This window comes from Ranitomeya variabilis, chromosome 6 (genome assembly GCF_051348905.1).
Source record: "Ranitomeya variabilis isolate aRanVar5 chromosome 6, aRanVar5.hap1, whole genome shotgun sequence".
Lineage (NCBI taxonomy): Eukaryota > Metazoa > Chordata > Amphibia > Anura > Dendrobatidae > Ranitomeya > Ranitomeya variabilis.
Genome location: NC_135237.1, coordinates 97,427,308 through 97,454,985, shown reverse-complemented (window position 1 = coordinate 97,454,985; position 27,678 = coordinate 97,427,308). Strand labels below are relative to the sequence as shown.

Sequence of the window (27,678 nt, the reverse complement as noted above, 5' to 3'; positions counted from 1 at the left end):
TCATCCCCCCATAATGGCTCCACAGTCCAGTAAAAAAAACAAAAAAAAACACTCTCTTCACCTCTCCTCTTGCCTGCGCTGCTCCTGTCTCCTGTCTCGGCGGCTGCAGTCTGCCCGGGACACAGCAGGTGTGCGATGATATGACATCATCGTGCACCCGCAGTGTCAGAGGCAGAGCGGGGAATGATGGGAGAGGGAGCGTCAGCGGACACTCTCTCCTCCATCATTACATTGAACTATACCGGCGTCATAGACTGCGGCAGCGGCACTGGCGGGTGGGAGGGGAAGAGTGCGGTGGCGGCACTGGCGGGGGGAGGGGGGAAGAGTGCAGCGGCCCACTACTGGCACCGGCCCTTCTGACATTTGCTAGAAGTGCCCGATGGCCAGTCCGGCCCTGGTCTGCGTACTGTGTGTACATGTCTGAGTACTGTATGTGTGTGCATGTCTGAATACTGTATATGTGCATGTTTGAGTACTGTATGTGTATGTCTGAGTACTGTATGTGTGTGTATGTCTGTACTGTATGTGTGCATGTCTGAGTACTCTATGTGTGTGCATGTCTGAGTACTGTATGTGTGTGCATGTCTGAATACTGTATATGTGCTTGTTTGAGTACTGTATGTGTAGGTCTGACTACTGTATGTGTGTGTATGTCTGTACTGTATGTGTGTGCATGTCTGAGTACTGTATGTGTGTGCATGTCTAAGTACTGTATATGTGCATATCTGCATACTGTATGTGTGTCTATGTCTGCGTACTGCATGCGTGTACGTGTCTGCTTATTGTATGTTTCTGCATGTCTGCGTACTTTATGTATGTGTATGTTTACGTATTGTATGTGTGCATGTCTGCGTACTGTATGTGTACATGTCTGCATATTGTGTGTGTGTGCATGTCTGCGTATTGTGTGTGTGCATATCTGCCTATGTGAAGGATGAGGGGGAAGGCTAGGCCCTGTGTAGTATATCTATATTTCTCCAAAGTATCTGCGCATCATGAATCGTGGTATGTGGGCCCAGTGAGACTCTTTTGCCAGGGCCCACAAAAACCTGGATCCGGCCCTGGTCGCTGCTACCGATGTTATTCAGAATGCGGTCAAAGAAATCTAGCTTGAAGGTATAACATCTTCATCTTTTAGTATAAGATTAAGCATCTCCACTGCATCATGCGTCCATCGATAAGAACATCACATAAACGTGTTTCTGGTGCACTCAGCTACCTTACTGTACTCGTGATCAGAGTGCACCATAAACACACTGATGTGATGTGCTTATCGATCGACCCATGATGCAGTGAAGAAGTTTAAGCTTATACTAAAAGCTGAAGATGTTATACCTTCAAGCTAGATTTCTTTGACCACATTCTGATCATCGACAGTGGCAATGACGATCATTCCGTGCTCCAGAGGGGATTAGCTGAATTTCCCCGACTATATTCCATTTTGCTCACCAGGTCTGCTGAATAAAATGCATTCGAACAATCTGGAAGACTACGCTTTTTTCTTTTACTATCATCTCTATATAAATGTGCATATATACAGTACAGAGCAAAAGTTTGGACACACCTTCTCATTTAAAGATTTTTCTGTATTTTCATGACTATGAAAATTGGAAATTCACACTGAAGGCATCAAAACTATGAATTAACACATGTGGAATTATATACTCAACAAAAAAGTGTAAAACAAATGAAATTATGTCTTATATTCTAGGTTCTTCAAAGTAGCCACCTTTTGCTTTGATGACTGCTTTGCACACTTGGCATTCTCTTGATGAGCTTCAAGAGGTAGTCACCGGAAATTGTCTTCCAACAATCTTGAAGGAGTTCTCAGAGATGCTTAGCACTTGGCCCTTTTGCCTTCACTCTGCGGTCCAGCTCACCCCAAACCATCTCGATTGGGTTCCGGTCTGGTGACTGTGGAGGCCAGGTCATCTGGCGTAGCACCCCATCACTCTCCTTCTTGGTCAAATAGCCCTTACACAGCCTTACTTAGTCATGAAAATACAGAAAAATCTTTAAATGAGGTGTGTCCAAACTTTTGGTCTGTACTGTATATATATATAATTTTTTTAAAATTTGAATTTAAAAAAATTGTCATCAGTTGCCTTATTCAGGGAGCCATAACATGCTGGATTAGCTGTAGCTAATCGCTGTGGCGTTTCACAGAAAAACACAGTTCAGTAGCCCCCCGTGGACAGAGCTGGACGAGAGACTAGCCGTACAGAAGATTCCCTGATGTTTTCTCCCCTGCGAGGTACCTGCTGACCGACTAGTATCCTGTGCTGTTCAGTCCCCCCAAGGCTTTTAAACTATGTTTTTCTCTGAAATGCCACAACATTTTAGGGTTCAACATACTGTATATGGCTGAAATCATGCAGCCATTGTGTGATTCATTCTGCCTGTGGATTGGGCAGCATTTTTAAGCTATCAGATTCCTTTTAAGCCCAGTCAATGCCACAGTTAAGAATAAGATTCTGGGAGCGATTCATACCCTCTTACATCCCACTGTCACTATTGATAGCAGCCGCATAGTTGTTAAAATACCTCAGATCATCTAGTTTCTCATGTTTCTCACCTGTATAACAGAGTGTATCCTGTGTTGTATGCATTAATGAGGTTTTCCACTACTGATTTAACCCTCCTAACTGTTCCTATCAGTTTTTTAATATACTCCTATTACCTCCCCTGCTCCTGTAAACGTATCTCTATGTGGGTCATCCAGACCTCTGCTGTGATTCTGGCTCTGCTACTTCCGGTCTAGAAAGATCAGATCAGACTTACCTCTCCTCCTCTGCATGGATCCTGACGATGCTTTGGAGTGCCATGCCTCCTAGGCATGTACATCACTGGGGAGGGCTGGGGCATAGGCATCACTGGGGAGGGTTGGGTGGCATATACATCAATGGAGAGGACTGGGGGCATAGACATCATTGGGTGCATAGACATCACTGGGGAGGCTGGGGGCATAGACATCACTAGGGTCTGGGTGCATATACATCACTGGGGAAAGCTGGGGGTCATATACATCACTGAGTAGGGCTGGGGGGGGTCATATATATCACTGGGGAGTGATGGGGGGCATATATTTCAGCGGGGAGGGGTTGGGGCATATACATCACTGGAGACGACTGAGGACATAGACATCACTGGGAGCATAGACATCACTGGGGAAGGCTGGAGGTCATGTACATCACTGGGTAGGGCTCAGGTCATATGCATTACTGGGGAAGGCTGAGGGGCACATACATCAATGGGGAGGGCTGGAGGCATATATATCACTATGGTCTGAGGGCATATACACCACTGAGGATAGTTGGTGGCATACACATCATTGGGGAGGGCTGGGAGCATATACATCACTGGGGTCTGGGTGCATATACATCACTGGGTTAGGCTGAGGGGCATAGACATCACTGGGCAGAGCTGGGGGACATACATATCACTGGGGATGGTGGGGCTGCCGCTGCTCTCTACATCTGTGGGACGTGAGTGCATCGTGCGCTAACTCCAGCCACTAAGTACTTCCTCAGGCTGGCACTGGTTAGCGTGAGGACGTAATCCTTCAATGCATGTGCACAGTGTTCAGTATTCAATGCTGCGTGAGTGCTCGTAGTGCAAGTGGAGGTTTAAAGGGCCAGCAGCTGGCAAAACGTGGTTGCCAGCCCGAGCATGGCGATACCCAGGATTCTGCAGGCTGGAGGATCCTCACCCCTGCCCTAAATATAAGCATACTTGATATTTACCAAGCAAAAATTATTTCACCAGATTCTTCAAGAATGATGTTAGAATAGCACCCCCTGCTGTTTGTTCACTGTGACCACCTCAGTAAATGTTCTAAAATGGACAAGCATGCTTAGTCTTGATTTTAATAAACATCTATTATAAAATGTAAGTCTATGCAAAACTAAAAACGCACAAAGAAGTGGAAATGGAACATTCATGCAGCAGTAATGTAATACATTTAGTAAATGACAACACATCAGTCTCTTCTGGGAGAATCATAGGGAATGACTTCAAAACAATATGTGACCAAAATTCCCTGAAGTCTTTGTCGGTCCATGAAAAACCCGGTACTTGCCCTGTAGCTTCTCCTGATTGTGCTTTTACAGAGTCACAAGTTTGTGGTGAACAGCCCGAACGCTTGAAGTTTAATGACAACACACTGCACATTTTTACAAATGCTTTTTTTTTTCTTGAGACAGCAAGTTTTTTGGAGATGAAAAGAATGTCTGCTCTTACACATTGTAATTAAATGCAATTGAACATGCCACTAGTGAGAGCTTGCAATTTGCTTTGAACTGCTTTTAAAGTAAGGCAGAAGAGAAATAAATAGTATTCATAGTGAACTCAGACGATGAATACAAAGTAACTGGGGTCATACGCAGAGCAGCAAGCAATCCGATCCGCACGTGCAAGCTCCACTTAAAGGCACAAATCAATATGGCTGCAAAGGGGGAGTCAAGTCTAAAAGGAGGCACTTATGTGAAAAACATTGAGAAAATATTGCCCTATATTGTATAGCGCTATCAGCTACTGCAAGCTTGTCTATGGTAATCCATAATAGCTTTTCAGAAAATACTAGTATCAATGAACAGACGAACTCCACTATAGATACATACCTAAAAAAATATGGTACTTAGTTTACCATTTTGATTAAAATTGTACAAGCCTACCCAATAAATGCAGGATTCTAATTTATTTTCATTTAAAGTGAACCTATCAACAGGATTTTGCTACGTAAACTACAGACACTGTCAGGTTGGCAGTATTAAACAGATTAAAATGGTACCTGGGGAAAGAAATCTGTCTTGTGGTTCTTGTGAAATCACTGTTAGAAGCTTTCAGCTAATGAGATGCTCGTGCTCCAGGGCGGGACTGAAGGCAGAGTCTTATCTTCCTGCTTTCGGCCTGAGAAACCAAGAGGAGACCTGATCACGGGACAGTCCCGAAGCACAAACATGTTCCTCATCATAGAGACAGACTGTGCTTCGAGGCGGGCCTGTGGGAAGGTCTCTCCTTGGTTTCTCTGGCTTAGACCAGGTAGATAAGACTCTGCCTTCAGTCCCGCCCCGAAGCACGAGACTATCATTAGCTGAAAACTTCCAGCACTCATTAAGCAAAAACTACAAGATGGATTTCTTCACAGCAGTTATCATTTTAATCAGTGTAATAGCGCCAACCTGAAAATGCCTGTAGTTTACTTATCAAAATCCTGCTGACAGTTTTGCTTTAACTTGTGCATATACAAGTATGTATATATATGTATATATTGTATATATTGCATATATGTGTATATTACACATTGATGTAATATACTGTTTAAAGTGGTTTTCAGGAACTTTAACATTGATGGCCTATCCATAGGATCAGTGGGGATGTGATACCTGGCAGCCCCGCAAATCAGATGTTCCTGATGTTGGTGGTGGCTGGAACTGCTCAGTTGCGAAGATGCACAGCACAGCGCCACTGACTGTGTAGTAGCTATGGCTGGGCACTGCACATTCGCCACCTTTTCAAATCAATAGGGGATGTATAGGCAGTATCTGGCCGCAGCCACTATTCCGTCGTCAGAGCTGTACGGCTAAGCAACTGAGCAATTCCAGCCACCTCTGACACTGGGAACAGCTGAAAGATGTCAGGTGTTGCACCCCCTCTGATCAAACATTGATGACCTATCCTAAGGCCATCAATGTTAAAGTCCTGGACAATCCCTTTCATTAAAACTTCCTAATTGCTCCAAAACTCCAAGACAAAGGAGGGACTGTCCAAAAATTCATAGATTATCAGCTAAAAAAATAACCCCATGATTTTCAAAATCGCTTTTCCAATATAATTTCACACTGCACAGATCTCTAGATCGTCCTCTTCTGTTGGGGTTACTAAAAAGGCATCTTCGATGTTTAGGATATTATTATTATTATACATTTTTTATAACGCCATTTGTTCCATGGCGCTTTACATGTGAAAAGGTTACAAATATTGACAAATATAATAAACATGAGCAAAAAACAAGGCACTTACAGGTACAGAAGGAGGGAGGATCCTGCCCGCGAGGGCTCACAGTCTGCAGGGGATGGGTGAGGACACACAAGGAGAGGATAGAGCTGGTTGTGCGGTGGTTCAGTAGGTTGAGGATCACTGCAGGAAGAGGTGAGTTTTCAGGTTTATTTTGAAGGTTTCTATGGTAGGCGAGAGTCTCATGTGTTGGGGTAGAGAGTTCCAGAGTATGGGGGAAGCACGGGAGAAGTCTTGGATGCGGTTGTGGGAAGAAGAGATGAGAGGGGAGTAGAGAAGGAGATCTTGAGGGGATCGAAGGTTGCGTGTAGGTAAGATATAACTACTTAGTAAATCTCCTATATCCCTGTGAACATGTAGAGTAAACACGACAGCCTTCTCTGTTACTGCAGCTTACATATATTTATAACTTGCTTCTTTGGACTGTTTAGAAATGATTCAGCTAGAAAGAAAACCATCTAATCAGCTAATGAGTTATCTCAGCTGTAGTCAATAAGGGATACAGCATTTTTTCATACGCACATTAACAGGTCATTATAAATTTGATCTGATAATGGTGAAGCTAAATGTTGCAGGTCTGTATTCAGTATAACGTTAAGTTCCCAAGATGAGTTTTTGATGGTGACTACCGAGCCCTGGTCATCCCGACCGACCTATAGTGAAGAACAGGCCGATGCAACAGGTGAAAGTAAAGGCCCTAAGGAGCGGCAGGTCGGCTGGAAGGGTGAGTGGTGAGGTATTATTTTTGTTTTTTTCTATTTGCTGGCCCTTTATGGTCCATTAAAATGGCAGCTGGGCAAATTCACAAGGAACTGCAAATTTCAGGAAATTTGACTCAAACTCGATTCTCTGCACATCGATCCGATCATATCTAGTTTTAAATAAAACGGCTATATTTAGGATACTTCCTGTTTCTCAGCTTTAATAAAACTGTACTGATACCGTAAAGTGCAGATTAAATGCGCTATTATTCAATTTGGACTACGAAAACACGCTAAAAATGCATATGCGTTTTTTATCTACAGATTTTCCTCATTTCGTTCAAATCTATGGGGGAAATCCAATAGTAAAACACATATCTGCCACAAGAGGAATTGACATGTGGATTTAAAAAATGCACCACAAGTAAGTTTATAGTGCAAAAAAAGCACAGATTATATGAAATTTCTTTAAATCCTATAAAATGCACTATCAAAAACACAGCAAATACTTTCTGTGGGAACTTAGCCAAAGTTTGTCAACGAGTTTTTTGCCGTTGATTTTACTTGCTAAAAAATCTATGTCTAAAAACTGCTTCTAAAAACACATGTATGTGGACTAGTGATGAGCGAACCTGAACTGTAAAGTTTGGGGCTTGTAATGGACACCTAGTGAAGCGTCGTTCTCGAAGATGCACAGGTCACTCGCATTCATGTCTCACAGGCGATGACGTCAGTACCATCATTGCTCGTGAGACATGGCTGCGAGTAGCCTATGAAGCGTCGTCCTCAGAAGAGCAGAGCCAAATCCCAACAGTGAGTACCATAAACAATGTTAGGATTCAGCATGCTATATTGCTTTGCCGAAAATTTCCACTTGCCTGGAAAACATATTTAAATTTAGTTAAGAGTTTATTTAGAATAATATTTTATTTTATTTTTTTCTATTCCCGGAGAACCTATTTAAGCAATTTTTGATACACGGAGCTCACTGTGCATCTACCAAAATGTAAAATGCTTATTGAATTACATTAAGCAGCGTAAGTGGCAGAGGTAAGCACCACGCTGAGGTTTTACAGTTACAGTGTGAACAAAGGACCTCGCTGTTTATTCACATTTTTCCCTATAAATTGTTTTCCTAAGCCCCTAATTATGCAATGTTTGATGTTTATGAGGTTCTGCAGAGCAAACAAACTTGTTTGTTACCAGGGAAACCTGCGCATTAAGGCCCTTCTAAAGTAACGCTCACAGGCCATATTCTGGAACTGTACACAAGAACTGTACCTGTGGGCCCCATATAATGACAGACATATTGCCATGGAAATGTAGTAGATCTTGATTTACAGTTTGTATATACCAGTACAGAAATGGCATTTTGTGCTTTAAAGCCGACATTTTAAGACAAAGCTCCATAGGACACAGTTTTGCACCTGGCTGTGAGTTGTGTTTGAACAATGGCCAAATACATCTCTTGCAAGACATTTTGGATTGTGATTTATGAATAGGAATGGGTCCCACAGAGAACGCACCCATCACCTATCACAATTTATCTATAAACCTGTAGCACTTGACAACACAACTCTGAACTGTGAATGGAACTGATTTACCAAGAGTGATGTCATTTGAACCAGTACAAAAAGAACTTAAAGGGGTGATCCAGGATGTAAGATCTAATATCTATTCTATTCTAAATATCTATTTTTATACCCTGTAGCATTTCATTTGAGAGGCTTTTCAAACAGGACATCACAGAAAGCTATGGCTGCACTCGCTTCCCCACATCATCTATCGCCCCTCCTGGAACAAGATGTTATCAGGGAGCAGCAATACAGTTACTTACTTCAGTATCTTGCATCGGCAATCTCTGAAGATGTCCTGCGTGGTGCTGATAGAAGCTGTGGGAGAGGCGAGTGCAGGGCTGGCAATCTGCTTCTGTCCCCACTGCTTCTAACTGTGAAACAAGTGAGTGACTAGAGCGCTACCCCACAGTTTCTAGAACGGCCCTCAAATGAACCGACATCACAGAGCAGTGTTAGAAGCTGTGGGGCGGCCCGCTGCTTCTGTCTCCACCACGACGACGTCTTGTTTTACAGTTAGAAGATGCTGCAATGCAGACAAAAGCAAACTGCTGGTACTGCACTCACCTCTCCCGCAGATACTATCACCGTGGATCCAGGACATCTTCAGAGGTCAGTGATGCAAGAAACTATAGTAAGAAACTGGAGCATCGCCCTCCCGATGACGTCCTGTTCCAAGAGGAGTGATGGACGCTGCAGGGAAGTGAGTTCAGCCCCAGCCTCATGTGATGTCCGGTTTGAGACTCGTCTCAAATGAAATGTCACAGGAAGTTAACTTAAAAAAAAAACACATTTATGGATTAGCAGGATAAGGAGAAGTGTAGGGTAATGTATAAGAAAGCTAATCACAAAAGTGATTAGGGTACAAAAATAGATATTTAGAAATAACATTATAGTATTGAACCAATACTTTCAATAGTTTCTCACAGTTTAAACTATTGTGCTCATTGCTGGCATTGTTATCAAATATGTAACATGTTTGTAAAATCGTTCACCTCATACATATTAGATTTGTGGGTGTCCAACTCTTGACACTCCCAAAGATTACACTGTGTTCCAAATTATTATGCAAATTGGATTTAAGTGTCATAAAGATTTAATTGTTTTGTTTTTCAAATAAACTCGTGGATGGTATTGTGTCTCAGGGCTCAATGAATCACTGAAATGAATCTTAAACACATGTGATAATTAGTTTTCCAGGTGATTCTAATTAAAGGAAAACTACTCAAAAATGATGTTCCACATTATTATGCAGGTCACAGGTTTCAAGCAGTATGGGAAATAAAAAGGATCTCTCTGCTGCTGAAAAGCGTTAAATAGTGCAATGCCTTGGACAAGGTATGAAAAAATTAGATATTTCACGAAAACTTAAGAGTGGTCATCTAACTTTGATGAGATTTGTGACTGAAACAGAGCACAGACAGAGTTCATGCAAATAAAGGCATAATGAGGAAGTTTTCTGCCAGACAAATTCATTGGATTAAGAGAGCAGCTGCCAAAATACCATTACAAAGCAGCAAACAGTTATTTGAAGCTGATGGTGTGTCTGGAGTCCCTCAAACCTCAAGGTGTAGGATCCTTCAAAGGCTTGCTGTGGTGCATAAACCTACTATTCGGCCACTCCTAAACAGTGTTCACAAGCAGAAATGGTTGCAGTGGGCCCAGACATACATGAAGACTAATTTTCAAACAGTCTTGTTTACTGAAGAGTTTCGAGCAACCCGGGACGGTCCAGATGGATGGAGTAGTGGATGGTTGGTGGATGGCCACCATGTCCCAACAAGGCTGCGACGTCAGCAAGGAGGTGGAGGAGTCATGTTTTGGGCTGGAATCATGGGGAACCAGCTGGTAGGGCCCTTTAAGGTTCCTGAAGGTGTGAAAATGACCTCAGCAAAGTAAATAGAGTTTCTGACTGACAACTTTCTTCCATGGTCTAAATAGCAGAAACGTGCCTTCCGGAACAAAATCATCTTCATGCATGACAATGAATACCTCTGAGTAATTGGCTGCTATGGGCATAAAAGGAGATAAACTCATGGTGTGGCCACCATCTTCCCCTGACCTCAACCCTATAGAGAACCTTTGGAGTATCATCAAACAAAAGATCTATGAGGGTGGGAGGCAGTTCACATCAAAACAGCAGCTCTGGGAGGCTATTCTGACTTCATGCAAAGAAATACAAGAAGAAACTCTCCATAAACTCACAAGTTCAATGGATGCAAGAATTGTGAAGGTGATATCAATGAAGGGCTCCTATGTTAACATGTAACTTGGCCTGTTAGGATGTTTTGGAGTTAAATAGCTTTTTTGTTCAGTGAATGTGACCTAATGCTGCAAATTCCACAAATGAGCATTTTCAGTTCTTTAAAACATATCAAATGTTTAGAAATACTACTGTGCCTAATAATTTGGAACAGTGCATTTTGAGTTTTTATTCATTTTGGAGATTATACTGTTATCTTGGGAGGTTTCTTCAATAAAATTCGATGTGTACCTAACGGGTGATGACTTTTATTAGACTGACTGTCATTTACACTGACCATTTAGGAAAATCCGAGAAAAATGTAATTTGCATAATAATTTGGAACATAATGTAGTTGTTTAAATGGGCTGTAGCACTTGGGCATGTGCTGTGGGATCTCTACCATTTACATACCGTGTGCTGCACAATTCCATACTTCCATTCTTTGTGTATCGTAGATTTGTACTATTTAAGGGTCAGCATAAATTGCACAGAAAAAAAATTATGCCATGATATATTGGTTGTCAGGGAATATGACTGTTATCCCTCTTTTCCAAAGACACCACCCAGCAGCTTACAGGGCTTGCAATCTGATCTATATCCGTGTGTCTCCATATACATGATCTCGCTTCCAGTAGAAAAATTATAATGAACAGGCAACTGTTAGCTATAGCTAACACAATATTATGAACACTAAATTATAAAAGTTGAGACTTCACTGGGAGGTTGTCAGGACCAGCTCCAATTTAAGCAGGACTTTGGGCGGCAGTGGGCTGTAACTTTTTTTATTTTTTCCTCTGTGGTCTATTTTTTGGAACTGTAATTTTTAATTTTTATTGTTACCAATTTTCAATTACCAATTTTTTTCAAGGTGAAGTAACTGAAAAACAGCAGTACTGTGATTTTTTTTGTGGAATTTTGTGAATTTATTAGTTCAGAAAATTATTTGCGTAGCAATATCAAATATGTTATTTTTTAGATTTTATTTTTTTGGGGAAAAGGAGGGCTACTTCATAGATGTACAAGAATGACAGACAAAAGGGCCTTTAGAAAACCACTGTCTGCCTTGATATGTCATAAGTCCTCCATTTCCAAACTCTTAATAAAGGGAATCTGTCATGTAAAATAATGCTATGAACTTGGAGATATGGGTTAATAAGGGTCTGACACAATGCGGTACTGGCACTGAGAGCCCCGCTGCCGAGAGGAAATTTACTCTCTTCTCCGGCCAGGTTTCAGCTTATAGTCATAGGGGTGGCAGTGGAGCGCTTTCAGTCATCGCTCTCTACTATATATGCACTGACTGACAGCCGGCCCTAATGATGAGCCACTGTCAGCTCTGATCACAGCAGTTAGACTTGATGCATTGGCTGTGCCTATGCTATGTGGAACAAGTTAAGCTCCCAAGCCCACTTCTTACAGTGCACACAGGGCCAAGTTGGCCACCAAGAGACAGTGGTCCCCAGCACTTGCCGGAATATGTTGAGTGCTGCCACCAGTCCTGATGGTTGATACATTAGACATCACACAATCCTGGAGGATCACTAAAAACTGTGTTAACGATCACAAACATTTCACTGAATTTTAATCATAAAATGTTTTCTAGGTTGTAAAATAATTTCTCTCTTGAAAGGGCTGTAGATTAAATGCACAATTGGTGGAGAAAGGTTGAACTTGATGGACCTAGATCTTTTCTCAACCTATGAAACTACATATTGAAATATAAATAAAGTGATGCAAGATTTTTAGAATTATGGCTCAAAATATATTTTTATTTAATTTTCATTATTATTTTTTTCCTAAATATAAATAAGGAGGAATATGAAGAACGAAGAAAATATTTCAGAACAGAGAACTATCTTCATTTATAGAAAGTCGAGAGTGTATTTTTGACAAAGCACAGAAAGTTTTCCACAAATAAAACCTGCTGCCTACTGAACAAGACCCCAGTCAAGCTGCTGATTCTTACCAGACTTTATGAGTAATAATTACGCTAACGGACTTTGTCTGATTAGCTGGTTATTAATCTTAATAACTGAGGGAAAATTCTGAACCCCATCCAATTTAGCTAATAATAAAAATTAAATGTACATTTTCTATACATTCTTTTAATAACGTCACTTATGCACATAGTTATATTAAGACTTTACAGAAAGTTGTACGGGCCACTAGAAGGGTTATACTGTATCTACTTGTAGCTGCATTTTGTGCCATGTGAAGTCAGCGTTCTTCCCTAGAAGCATTGCTTCTTAAGAAGAATATCTCCGAAATACAAGCTGCCATACACATGAGACAGGTGAACGATCAGCCGACAGCTATCTATCCCAACTCCCCCATAAATGTTCATGGACAAGGGGAAAAGCCGCTGAGACACCTGTGTCAGAGGTTATCTCCCCTGAAAATAAGAGGATTCGGTGTTTGAATTTCAACAGTTGTCTAAACCTTCCATGCATGTCAAATGGTCAGGTACAGTCGAATTTGATCCAATGTATACGAAGGCCTTTACAAAGGTAACATATGGTGACTCACGGAGTGCCCAAAGTTCCATAAAACGCAGTTGTGTGCACTCTCTGTGTGCCCCTTTAAGGCATGGATCTACCATGAGCATGACAGCTAAGTGATGACTTTCCCATATTACATGCCAAAGCTTTGACCTCTGCTTCAGTCTATTTTCTGTAGACAACAAATCCTCTATGTCACTTTGGCACTTAGGTCAGATATTATGGATTTTAGCCCCAATTCATCAAAGCTTTTTCGCACAAAAAGTGGTGTAAAGGCTTTGAAAAGCTGCAAAATTTGGGAGAAACTGTGCCAAAATTTAGCAACTTTTGCCATTTTCACTCCAGATTCTACAAGCTCCACCAAAGAGAATGGGGCCGGGGTGGGACAGGGGTGGGACAGGGGTTCGACGGGGATGTGATGCCAGAACTCGTCTAATTCATGATAAACTGTGGCGGCGTTCTTTATTCTAGAAATCTCACTCCAGTCCCTGACTGGTAAAAGATTTCTGGCATGGTACATGGAGGCGCACACCACCCATCAGACACTCAAGATTCAGAAGAGGCGTGCTTCATGAATCAAGGGTGTCTAACTCCACCAAGCCCCTCATCAACACCGGCAAGAAAGTCCCCAGTCTTGATTCATCTTTGTCTACATGTCCTAGATCTTTATTTCAAAATGAAGTAATTTTATAACATAAATGAGAATTTGATGTCAAACGTACCAAAAGAGTAAAATGAAATATTGATATTGTCCCTACTCTTCCTGACTGATAAAAACACAGATAATCGGAGGACGGTTGAAGTATCTGCGGATACACAAACAATTTTTAAAGCTTTAAAGCTGAAAGTGAAGTAGGGTTTCAATTTTCATGATTTGATTGAAGGCTAGAATTACATTTTTTAGACAATAAAATACAAATATAAAGAGTAAACATGTTACAAATGTACTTACCAGTCTGACGAAATGTCATTGTTGTCTGAAGAGACATGAAATTACAGAAGACCGGATAAGTAAACTGTATCTTGCATAGTAATTATGTGAGATAAAGCTAAAAAAATATCTTTATCTTGCATAAGACCTAAATAAAGTATTTGCTCATGTTCTGTGTGGTACTTTCATGCTTGTTGTTGCTTGCCCATGATGTCATTTATGAATGTGTCATCTGGCTTGCGGCTATTGTAAGTGAGATTGCATCACAGGTTAAAAAAATGAACAGACTTATCAGGCAAGCGCCCTTCATTCAGCAGGTGACTAGAAACAGAATGCATTTACAGGAAAAAAAGAGAGCGAGCGAGCAGGCCTGGCACGGAGGAGCAGTCACGTGCCTCGTGTTTTCTTCTTGATGAAGGATCGCTGATGTACTTTCATTAATTTATGTCTATGTTTCTCAAGATTATTTTTCATTTATTGACTGTTATATTTAACCCTTTAATAACCATTTGCCATTAATTAGACAACATGCTGAGGGGAATTGATCACGAGAAGAAATGTTCAAGTCAGTTTTGAGTAATTTGTTCGAAGTCTAGAACTAATTTCCACTTTTATGTCACCCTCTACTGGAACGAGTTTGCATCTTTTTACACTTGAAAGCATCACAAATTATGTAAATCTGGTTTAAACCTTGCTTGTAAGTACACTCATATTATACTGTACCTAGTTTAGAAAATGGCATAAAATCACAAAAAAATTCAAAGTTTTGGGTAAAAAGTTGTGCGTCAAATTTTTTACAAACTTTTTAACATCCTGTTAAAAAAAACTTTGGTAAGGCTCTCCATTCATTCTTCAAATAATTATGTGAAGAATGAATCCATAAACCATGGGCAGTGAATGGCTGTAAGAGATTATGTAAGAGATATCTGAAGGCTACAGAGAGAGCTGAAGACTGGATTACTATCATTGTATTAGTACATACACTCCTTGATGTGTGGTACTCTATACCAGTGCTAATCAGTCAGGCACCCTCAATATGGCGGTGCAGGAGTGTCATGGTAGATTTGAATTTGCTCTGTTTGTCACTACGAGATACCAAAATTTTATTAAGAAGCTATGTTAAGACAATCACACTGGCGCTCAACCCTGAAAGAGAACAATTCTCAGCTGCTGGGATGATGACAGAGCCGATGCCAATTCTGTTCAAATTGGGATTCAAAACATAATACTAAAATGATGCTGTGCTTGAGGGTTGGTATATAAGAAAAACACAAAAGAACCAAAGACCCAAATAAAGAAAACAATTCAAGTCAGATGGTCCAGTGCAGACTGCATTAATGTCGATCCTTCAAAGTTTATATATATATTTATATATATAAATAAATATGTAGTAGGCTACCTAACCCATACGGATGCCCAATTGCCTTGCTGGCATCATAGTTAATGTCCTAGAAAACTCCCCGGGGGCTCGTCCATGACAACAGGGCTGCTAGCTTACCTGTGGATGTAGGGTGCTATACAGCGTGCGATATAACTGCACAAGGGCCAGGTGCAGGGTCTCTTGCTTGATGCAGACACCAAGGATTCCGGCACTGCCTATATTGGGTGGTGAAGCGCTGTGTACAGCCAGGGATGCCCCAGCCGGTGGCATCCCTGGGTACCACGCGGAACGGAAAAGATGGCCGCTAGGCTTCACATACCTGTGACGTCACACTAAGAGCGCTGTGGCACTCAAAAAGGAGGGCAGAATGCCACAGCACTCCTTCCTTAGTGTGACGTCACACGTAGGCGGAGCCTAGCGGCCATCTTTTCGGTTCCGCGTGGTATCCAGGGACGCCACCGGACGGGGCATCCCTGGCTCTACACAGCGCTTCACCACCCAATATAGGCAGCACTGGAATCCCTGGTGTCTGCATCAAGCAAGAGAAACTGCACCTGGCTCTTGTGCAGTTACATTGCACGCTGTATAGCACCCTGCATCCACAGGTAAGCTAGCAGACATGTTGTCATGGATGGGCCCCCAGGGAGTTTTCTAGCACATTAACGATGGCGCCAGCAAGGCGATTGGGCATCTGTATGGGCTAGGTAGCCTACTACATATTTATTTCTATATATATATATATATATATATATATATATATATATATATATATATATAGTGAAAAAATTGAAACAGCATCAAATTTACTACCTTACAAGGCATGCAGAGCTCTTCCAACCAGCAATCCAATGGTCAAAAAGTAATAAACTCAAAAAAAGGAAAAGCAGCACAAAATAATTGAAAAAAGGTGGACTTTAATGCCTGAACGGCGTGGCAACGTTTCGGATGTGTTATCCTTTGTCAAGCCTAACACATCCGAAACGTTGCCACAGCTATGTGGGTTTACTAAAATAAAGTTAGAGCTGTATAATCACCGCACATGAAAAAATTGTTAAAAAGCATTTGATCATAAAGTGCCAATACGTTTAAAAGCTAAATACATAGTCATCTGTGCTGCCTACTGCTTTGTCCTGAAACTCTAGGACTGGATCCACACATAGAATATTTGTTGCAAATTTTTACATTATTTATTTATAGGCACTGATAGTTATTTCTGTGTTTTAACAGTACCACCACAAACAGCTAAGGCTACTTTCACACTAGCGTCGTGTGACGGATGTCGCAATGCATCGTTTTGGAGAAAAAATGCATCCTGAAAAGTTGCCTGCAGGATGCGTTTTTTTCTCCATAGACTTGCATTAGCGACGCATTGCGTCGTGTGACGGATGCGTCGTGTTGTTGGCGGCCGCGACGCACAAAAAAGTTCAATGTAACTTTTTTTGTGCGTCGGGTCCGCCATTTTCGACCATGCATGTGCGGCCAAAACTCCGCCCCCTCCTCCCTAGAACTCACAATGGGGCAGCGGATGCGTTGTAAAACTGCATCCGCTGCCCACGTTGTGCTACATTAACACACTGTCTGTCGGTATGTCGGGCCGACGGTTTGTGACGGCCCGTACCGACAGACTAGTGTAAAAGTAGCCTAACTAACAAGTTCAGCTCTGCTACATCTGCAAAGTTTTTCATTATACAGTAGGTTTCATCAGCCAAACTTTCTTTTTTAACGTTCTCTCTACTCTTAAATCTCCTATTTACTTTTTTCATGTAAAGTGCTTACGCTTTGTGATACTAAATGGAAGAGAACATGTAACTACTACACTTTGCATTTCAAGTATTGATAGAGCAAATTATTACAAATCTATGCTGGCCGATATTTCCGCTGCAGGGATCTGGCTGGCTTATAAATGTTGTCTAGGCGCCTGTCAGCTATAGGGTTTGAGCAGTGCATAGTCAACAAGGACTTGGACTCGCATAGCATGAGTTTCCGCTGAACACCCCAGCATGCGGTTAATCACTTTTGTTTCATATGAGAATATAAAGTCCAACTCACATTTCTGAAGATCGTAGGCAACAAAGCAAACACATCATTTATCCCATTAAACAATAGTGCTCTGTTTTTCTTTTACATCCGAAACAAAATTCTTTTGGATGTAGCGTTGTACCCAAGGATTAGATTTTAGGCCGCCTACAGGTCTTTGAACTTCTTCCATAAACATGCAATTATTTCTTTTCTGAACAATCCTCAATTGCTTGATCTAACCCCAATGACAGGCCATTCTCCGACATTCAATTTATTGCTTGGTTATCCTCGGAGATTTTATATCACCGTTAATGTTTCCTTTTAAAAACTTAAGCATACATTAAATTCTCGTAGAAGGTTTCCTTGTGTTTTCCTTGGAAAACCACTTTCAGTGGTATTTCATATTATACAAATCCCTCCACACTCCCCCTACTCTTTTAATACCTTGGGCGCTTGGGTACGTACAATGTTTCATCTGAAAAGACCCTTCCATCCGTTGTAAAATATTTTTCTTACTATTTGTCGACGGGATTACCTATTACCCTTAGGCATTCATACGATATAAATTGAAATAAAATGTTTCACAAAAAAGCCTTGCTGCAATTATATCCAATTGTAGACCTGGCAGCGGTGGACAGGCAAACCACTAGTCAAAACATCGGCTTTTCTGTTTCTCATAGGTTCGGATTGATTCTTGGTTCATTTTACTTTAGGAAAAAAAAAATTTATGAAGTAAAATGCATACTGTCATTTAAACAGACATGTATAATGAAGTCCAGGCATGCCACCAAATGTATATGTATTTTAAATCCATAGGCTGAGAGTTTATACTTTAAATTGGTCATTAGCTTATGTGACTTCACTATAACATTTTCCTCGAAAATGCCTCAGCATGGCTGCTTGTTCTGCTCTGATGCAGATTAGTATACGAGTTGTTACATAAATTTTGGGTTAATCAACAGAAATGAACACACCAAGATAAAGGGTACTGGAGTTATGCTACATATGTGAACATAGTTGTCAATAAATAGTATGTACAGTTCAGACGTATTGCCATCTCCAAAATCCTATCCCAATGTGTAATAGGTGTAATAATAATAATAATAATATTAGCACATACCTCCAATTAAAAATGTAGTATAGTTCTTCTGATCAGCTATGTTTCTTACCCCATGTGCAGGGCATTGCAGTAACTTAGGTATCCATGGTTACGAGTCACGACCACTCATATTGTGACAGTTGTTTGCAGTCATAACCATGGACACCTAATTTACTGCAATGCCCTGCACATGGGGTAAGCGACAAAGCTGATCAGAAGAAATATACTACATTTCTAATTGGAGGTATTGACTAATATTATTTTATTACACCTACTTCATATTGGAAAAGGATTGTGGAGATGGAAATACCCCTTTAAACTCTTAACATCAGAAAGGAGCTGGTTATTTTCCAAAAAACAATTCTACCTCAATGGACTATATTAGATATTGTATTCCAGCCCTGTTGACTTAAAAGAAATCTGTCACCACTGGCTTTCAGTCACGGGGGCATTCATGGAGTGACAACAGTCATAGAAAGACTATAACATTCTACAGTACACCAAAACATAATATCATGATTTATGCCGTTCTACCACCATTAGGGTATGTGCTCCCAACATCTTTTTTCTTGCTGATCGACTATGAAATATGTCTGAAAAAGTGCTCTAAAATTGCTCAAATAAGTGGATATATGGATTTTATGTCAAAATGACTTGCTGTTCATAGTTTTCACCTTTTTTTGTCCTATTTTAACCACTTAAGGTTTCAAAAGATGCAAAGTGGACATAAAGTTACCAGGCCATTCTTCTGGTGTCTTCTGTTTGGAAGATGCCATAAACTAAAAAAATAAGATGCCCAGAAAGACAGATGGAAGATGTGTGTCATTTTTGCAATCTTTCAAAATCTCAACAAAAAAACAACAACATTTCCTGAAGCAGGTTTCTTTTAAAAAACTCGACGGGTTCACCCGAATTTAAAAAATGTTGTGTGCACATACCCGTAAAATGTAAGACTGCCAAACAAAACTATCCACTGTCCAAGGTGCTGAAACTTGGGGGGTGGGGAACAGAAAACAGGATTAGTTATGGGGGTCCCTATGAAAGTAACAATAGTTTACTTGGGAACCCAAACTCCTTCACATATGAACATTTGTTTCATGGCATGCCATAAAAATGAAATGAAGTTTACATGCTCCTAACTTAGGGTAAAGAAACCCCCACAATGAATAGAATTGAGCAATAAATATGTGTAGTTCACCATAAAAACCAAAGTTCTTGAAGATCATGTATAGGGAAACTATTCATTTTCAACTTTTAGTGCTGATCAGGAAGACCCGTTTTGTTAAATTTATAGAAACATCTGGACCATGCTGTTATCTGTAAAAGGTCTGCAAGACATGTTTGTTACAATTCTCAAAATATGACCTTTCGTAAGGTAATCCATGGTTCATTGTGTTGTGTAGACGTTTTTATAAACAAGAAGCAGATGCTCGAACTACGGAACCTGAGAAGAACACGAAGCTCGAAGAAAAACTGTATTTTACAAAGATGTTGCCTGCATTCTCTCCCCTTTAGAAGTAAACCATTATAAGTGACTATAGTTCTAGACAAATATCAAATAACCTTTTCATTTATCTTCAGCATTCTAGCCTCTGTCTTTGAAGGAAAAAATATATCTCTTTATGTACAGGCCTGTAAAGTCTTCGACAGTTAGCCTCTTATATTCTGATCACACAATTTTATCCTCGAGGGATTGAGGAGCTATCAAAGTGGGCAAAGAAACCTAGATCAAAATTTTTGGTAGGATCAGCCAACTACCTATGTGCACCCCAACAAAATCAAGTATTGGGCAGTTGAAATTTAAGCCATAGTTCATCGAAAACAAATGATCACTTGACGGCATTATATGACTGAGGGAGTTTGGTGGGATAGTGTTGGACCATCAACTATCTCATGCATGGCCACTAGTGTTGAGCGATACCGTCCGATACTTGAAAGTATCGGTATCTGAAAGTATCGGCCGATACCGGCAAAGTATCGGATCTAATCCGATACCGATACCCGATACCAATACAAGTCAATGGGACTCATGTATCGGACGGTATTCCTGATGGTTCCCAGGGTCTGAAGGAGAGGAAACTCTCCTTCAGGCCCTGGGAACCATATTAATGTGTAAAATAAAGAATTAAAATAAAAAATATTGCTATACTCACCTCTCCGACGCAGCCTGGACCTCACCGAGGGAACCGGCAGCGTTGTTTGCTTAAAATTTGCGCTTTAACTTCCTTACGTGAAGTCCCGGCTTGTGATTGGTCGCGCGCCGCCCATGTGGCCGCGACGCGACCAATCACAGCAAGCCGTGACGTAATTTCAGGTCCTTCAGGATTTTAAAATTACGTTCCGGCTTTGTGATTGGTCGCGTCGCGGTCACATGGGCGACGCGACCAATCACAAGCCGTGATGTCACGGGAGGCTGGACACGCGCGCATTTTAAAATGCGCGCGTGTTCTGCCTTCCGTGACGTCACGGCTTGTGATTGGTCGCGTCACCCATGTGACCGCGACGCGACCAATCACAAGCCAGAACATAATTTTAAAATCCTGAAGGACCTAAAATTACGTCACGGCTTGCTGTGATTGGTCGCGTCGCGGCCACATGGGCGACGCGACCAATCACAAGCCGGGACGTCACGGGAGGCAGGACACGCGCGCATTTTAAAATGCGCGCGTGTCCAGCCTCCCGTGACGTCACGGCTTGTGATTGGTCGCGTCGCCCATGTGACCGCGACGCGACCAATCACAAAGCCGGAACGTAATTTTAAAATCCTGAAGGACCTGAAATTACGTCACGGCTTGCTGTGATTGGTCGCGTCGCGGCCACATGGGCGGCGCGCGACCAATCACAAGCCGGGACTTCACGTAAGGAAGTTAAAGCGCGAATTTTAAGCAAACAACGCTGCCGGTTCCCTCGGTGAGGTCCAGGCTGCGTCGGAGAGGTGAGTATAGCAATATTTTTTATTTTAATTCTTTATTTTACACATTAATGTTGTTTCGATACCGATACCCGATACCACAAAAGTATCGGATCTCGGTATCGGAATTCCGATACAGCAAATATCGGCCGATACCCGATACTTGCGGTATCGGAATGCTCAACACTAATAGCCACCTTTAGAAGGACTTGTGATTCTCAAGCTTATTATAATTATTTTCACTCCCAAAGAAACCTTACTCACATTTCTGCCACAATAAAGTTTGTTATAAAGGTGGTTTAAGAAACTATAATTAAACTGTGCTGAAATTTGGCAAAAATGTTGACTGATTTTCCAAGGATCTTTGGTCAGACTGAACTCAGTTTACCTCTCAAGGAGATAGGTCTTTCTTCAGTTGTTTTGGGGCACAAGGAACTCCAAGGTTTCTTGTAATCCTGGTTAGAAAATACTGATCAAGACAATGCTAAGAACACTTTTTAGAGCATCCACTCCAAATCTGGTGATTGGGCACCATTGCCCATAAGTTAATGTCTAGAACAATCTCCATGAATCAGTCTACAAAGATCTTATAATTTTATTTAAAAAAACTGTCTTGTGTTTTGCCACTCAAAATTCAATTTCATCCACAAACATCTCTACATTATTAGCCACAGATTTATATGACATGTGTGTAACCTGAAAATAAATCAAAATAAATACATATATAAAAATAATTAACACCAACAAAAAAAAATAACACATTAAAGAAAAATCTTCAATAGGAGTATGAATGTCAATAAATGAAGAATTCCTCAAAACTAAAATAATACTCAATAGAAATATCAGTCAACATTAAAGGGTTAAAACAAACTAATATTTAGATAATCTTTCATCGGCTGAAATGAGAACACAGCTAATTTCTAAGGATGTCACTAGAAAATAACCACTCCTTAGCACTTACCAAGCTGATGGGTTCCATAAAGGAAATTAATCACATGAAGACAGACATTTCTGCTGGTCTGAAAATTTGTGTCCTTAAGATTTATGTGAGAGGTCCAAAGGAGACAACATTTGATAATTGGCAACATGAATTACAACAGAAAAGTAAAGATGGAAAAGAGGGAAAAAAGGACCAGTGCCTTCAGTTTTACATGCTTTTGGCAAGCCTCCAGCTACTAGCCCAGAACAAGGCTGACATTTAGCCCCTGTGAGCAGCCATGTCTGTCACTCGGGTCAAAGATTCCTAGCATATGACGGATCTTAGTTGGATTTGGCAGTTAGAATTATACACCTCCCCATATGACCACCCTATAATCCCTAACAATATACCAACAGGTTCTGGGTTATGATAGTGCCAACACATACATTGGGTTTACTGCTCACCATTAACAGCTGCCTGCAGGGTACTAAAAGTATGGAAGGTTCTTGTAATAATTAAAGAAAACAGAAAAAATGAAGGTGAACAGCATATGACTTTGCGAGTTAGAGAAAAATACTTGCTAAATGATACTTTTTGATTGTCCAGTCTCATTTTTAGTGTTAACCCCTTCACCCCCAAGGGTGGTTTGCACGTTAATGACCAGGCCAATTTTTACAATTCTGACCACTGTCCCTTTATGAGGTTATAACTCTGGAACGCTTCAATGGATCTTGGCGATTCTGACACTGTTTTCTCGTGACATATTGTACTTCAGGATAGTGGTAAAATTTCTTCGATATAACTTGTGTTTATTTGTGAAAAAAACGAATATTTGGCGAAAATTTTGAAAATTTCGCAATTTTCCAAATTTGAATTTTTATGCCCTTAAATCACAGACATATGTCACGCAAAATACTTAATAAGTAACATTTCCCACATGTCTACTTTACATCAGCACAATTTTGGAACCAAATTTTTTTTTTGTTAGGGAGTTATAAGGGTTAAAAGTTGACCAGAAATTTATCATTTTTACAACACCATTTTTTTTTAGGGACCACATCTCATTTGAAGTCATTTTGAGGGGTCTATATGATAGAAAATACCCAAGTGTGACACCATTCTAAAAACTGCACCCCTCAAGGTACTCAAAACCACTTTCAAGAAGTTTATTAACCCTTCAGGTGTTTCACAGGAATTTTTGGAATGTTTAAATAAAAATGAACATTTAACTTTTTTTCACACAAAATTTATTTCAGCTCTAATTTATTTTATTTTACCAAGGGTAACAGGAGAAAATGGACCCCAAAAGTTGTTGTAAAATTTGTCCTGAGTACGCTGATACCCCATATGTGGGGGTAAACCACTGTTTGGGCGCATGGCAGAGCTCGGAAGGAAAGGAGCGCCATTTGACTTTTCAATGCAAAATTGACTGGAATTGAGATGGGACGCCATGTTGCATTTGGAGAGCCCCTGATGTGCCTAAACATTGAAACCCCCCACAAGTGACACCATTTTGGAAAGTAGACCCCCTAAGGAACTTATCTAGATGTGTGGTGAGCACTTTGACCCAACAAGTGCTTCACAGAAGTTTATAATGCAGAGCCGTAAAAATAAAAAATCATATTTTTTCACAAAAATGATTTTTTAGCCCCCAGTTTTGTATTTTCACAAGGGTATCAGGATAAATTGGACCCCAAAAGTTGTTGTCCAATTTGTCCTGAGTACGCTGATACCCCATATGTGGGGGTGAACCACTGTTTGGGCGCATGACAGAGCTCGGAAGGGAAGGAGCGCCATTTGGAATGCAGACTTAAATGGATTGGTCTGCAGGCGTCACGTTGCATTTGCAGAGCCCCTGATGTACCCAAACAGTACAAACCCCCCACAAGTGACCCCATATTGGAAACTAGACCCCCCAAGGAACTTATCTAGATGTGTTGTGAGAACTTTGAACCTCCAAGTGTTTCACTACAGTTTACAACGCAGAGCCGTGAAAATAAAAAATCTTTTTTTTTCCCACAAAACTTATTTTAAGCCCCCAGTTTTGTATTTTTCCAAGGGTAACAGGAGAAATTGGATTCCAAAAGATGTTGTCCAATTTGTCCTGAGTACGCCGATACCCCATATGTTGGGGTAAACCCCTGTTTGGGCACACGGGAGAGCTCTGAAGGGAAGGAGCACTGTTTCACTTTTTCAACGCAGAATTGGCTGGAATTGAGATCGGATGCCATGTCTCGTTTGGAGAGCCCCTGATGTGCCTAAACAGTGGAAACCCCCCAATTATAACTGATACCCTAATCCAAACACACCCCTTACACTAATCCCAACAGTAACCCTAACCACACCTCTAACCCAGACACACCCAACCCTATTCCCAACCGTAAATGTAATCCTAACCCTAACTTTAGCCCCAACCCTAACTGTAGCCTTAACACTAGCCCCAACCCTAGCCCTAACCCTAGCCCTAACCCTAGCAATGACCCTAGCCCTAACCCTAGCCCTAACCCTAGCCCTAACCCTAACCCTAAAGGGAAAATGGAAATAAATACATTTTTTTTATTTTTTTATTTTTCCCTAAGAGGGTGATGAAGGGGGGTTTGATTTACTTTTATAGCGGGTTATTTAGCGGATTTTTATGATTGGCAGCCGTCACACACTGAAAGACGCTTTTTATTGCAAAAAATATTTTTTGCGTTACCACATTTTGAGAGCTATAATTTTTCCATATTTGAGTCCACAGAGTCATATGAGGTCTTGTTTTTTTGCGGGACGAGTTTACGTTTTTATTGGTAACATTTTCGGGCACGTGACATTTTTTGATCGCTTTTTATTCCGATTTTTGTGAGGCAGAATGATCAAAAACCAGCTATTCATGAATTTCTTTTGGGGGAGGTGTTTATACCGTTCCGCATTTGGTAAAATTGATAAAGCAGTTTTATTCGTTGGGTCAGTACGATTACAGCGATACCTCATTTATATCATTTTTTTTATGTTTTGGCGCTTTTATACGATAAAAACTATTTTATAGAAAAAATAATTATTTTGGTATCGCTTTATTCTCAGGACTATAACTTTTTTATTTTTTCGCTGATGATGCTGTATGGCGGCTTGTTTTTTGCAGGACAAGATGGCGTTTTCAGCGGTACCATGGTTATTTATATCTGTCTTTTTGATCGCGTGTTATTCCACTTTTTGTTCCGCGGTATGGTAATAAAGCGTTGTTTTTTGCCGCGTTTCTTTTTTTTTTCTTACGGTGTTTACTGAAGGGGTTAACTAGTGGGGCAGTTTTATAGGTTGAGTCGTTTCGGACGCGGCGATACTAAATATGTGTACTTTTATTGTTTTTTTTTATTATTTAGATAAAGAAATTTATTTATGGGAATAATTTTTTTTTTTTTTCTTTAGGATTTTTTTTTTTTTTTTTTTACACAAGTGGAAATTTTTTTTGTTTACTTTTTCACTTTGTCCCAGGGGGGGACATTACAGATCGGTGATCTGACAGAGTGCTGTGCACACTGTCAGATCACCGATGTGCCTCACAGCACTGCAGGCTTACCAGCGCCTGCTCTGAGCAGGCACTTGGTAAGCCACCTCCCTCCCTGCAGGACCCGGATGCCGCGGCCATCTTGGATCCGGGACCTGCAGCGAGGAAGGAGGTAGGAGACCCTCGGAGCAACGCGATCACATCACGTTGCTCCGGGGGTCTCAGGAAAGCACGCAGGGAGTCCCCTCCCTGGGCGATGCTTCCCTATACCGCCGGCACACCGCGATCATGTTTGATCGCGGTGTGCCGGGGGTTAATGTGCCGGGGGCGGTCCATGACCGCTCCTGGCACATAGTGCCGGATGTCAGCTGCGATATGCAGCTGACACCCGGCCGCTATCGGCCGCTCTCCCCCCGTGAGCGCGGCCGATCGCGTATGATGTACTATCCCGTCGGTGGTCATACGGGCCCACCCCACCTCGACGGGATAGTACGTCAGATGTCAGAAAGGGGTTAAATAGTAGAAAATAGTGGTGAAAATGGTCAAAATAAAGTTCCATTTCAAGCTTATTTTTGAATCATGTGTACAATTTTACCCCATGATATTCACAAATAAAGGTATATCCGGTATAGATTTTCCAAACTATGTAGAAAATATAGAGGATTATAATGGGAAGCACTATAGGGAGTAACTGTGATATAGCATAATGTAAGAAATTGGCAAATTCGATTATTTTGAGAAAGATCTTAATGTGTCTGTGATTACTCGAGAATAAATGGGAATATATCTGTCACGACACAGCTGTTGGGTGACCTGGGACCAGGGGCTCCTTTCCTTGCCCTAACACTAGGGGGCTCCCTAGCTCGCCCTCTTCCCCGGGATACTTCAGATGGCAAAGACACCGGGGGCCTCCACCCTTACCTTATCTCCTAAGTTAGCCCTTTGTCTGTCCCCTTCCCCACCCAGGAAAGAGGGGGCGCTACTGTGCACCACAGTACACCAACCTGACAAACAGGGCAATAAAGACAAGAGGAAACAGAAAACTCCACACACGCAAAATATTCACTCACATATAACAGAGGAATCCACCAGGGTGTGCAGGAAGGGGAAGAAAGCAAAACAGGGAAGGATAAGGGGTTATCAAGCGTACAAACCAAACAACAGTCGCTTATAACTCTTACAGCTCTGCTTCTCATACCAACTTCTCTCCCTCCTTTTGTCATGCAGCAAGAGCTAACTCTGAGAAGGATTAATAATAGAGCCCATATTTTATATGGAAAAGGAGTGGCTAACCGAGCACAGCTGAGAACAGGGATTTCCAACATGGCCGATTAACCCCTGTTCTCCTGGAAGAAATAAACACATTTAATAAAGCGGAGAAGTGCTTCTTCTCAGCGGCGGAGTAGGAGCAACTAGAAGCTGCAGTCTACTGGCTCTGCTCCATTGCAGTAACCCCGTGACAATATCACCCACCTTGGTGACATGTACTGTAACTGGAATGCTTTATATCTCAGACTTTGAAAAAAATTACATTGGTGTAAGATGAGATCAATTAAAGGGTGCATGCCTCTAAATAAATCAGGCATATCATTTGCTATGCACAGTATATGCCAGAAAACCAAATCTACACCAGCTATTGGCACTACAAATAATGCCGGGAGAAATACACCATATGTATTTGATTGAAACCATAGGCCATTTTCTGAAAACACATTGTGCCCGATTCATAATTTGCTTTTTTTAAAAGGCATTTTTCTTTTTTTATCTTGTAGTATTCGTTGATTTTTTTGGCAAATTTTTCAAATCATGGTTCGTGAATAGTGATGAGCGAATATACTCGTTGCTCGCGTTTTCCCGAGCACGCTCGGGTGGTCTCCAAGTATTTGCAAGTGCTCTGAGAT

General features: G+C 41.1%; 1 protein-coding gene and 1 long non-coding RNA gene across 4 annotated transcripts in view; one reads left to right on the top strand and one right to left on the bottom strand.

Annotated features, from left to right (window-relative positions):
* Positions 1 to 12,673, top strand: part of LOC143781905 (uncharacterized) — a 55,752-nt gene extending 43,079 nt beyond the window's left edge. The window contains exons 2-3 of the long non-coding RNA XR_013216833.1: positions 7,041 to 7,140; positions 12,347 to 12,673. This is a non-coding gene — a long non-coding RNA (uncharacterized LOC143781905). The remainder of the gene's footprint in view (positions 1 to 7,040; positions 7,141 to 12,346) is intronic.
* CREB5 (cAMP responsive element binding protein 5) overlaps positions 1 to 27,678 on the bottom strand; it is a 607,187-nt gene that overhangs the window by 322,082 nt on the left and 257,427 nt on the right. The gene's annotated exons all lie outside the window — the stretch shown is intronic.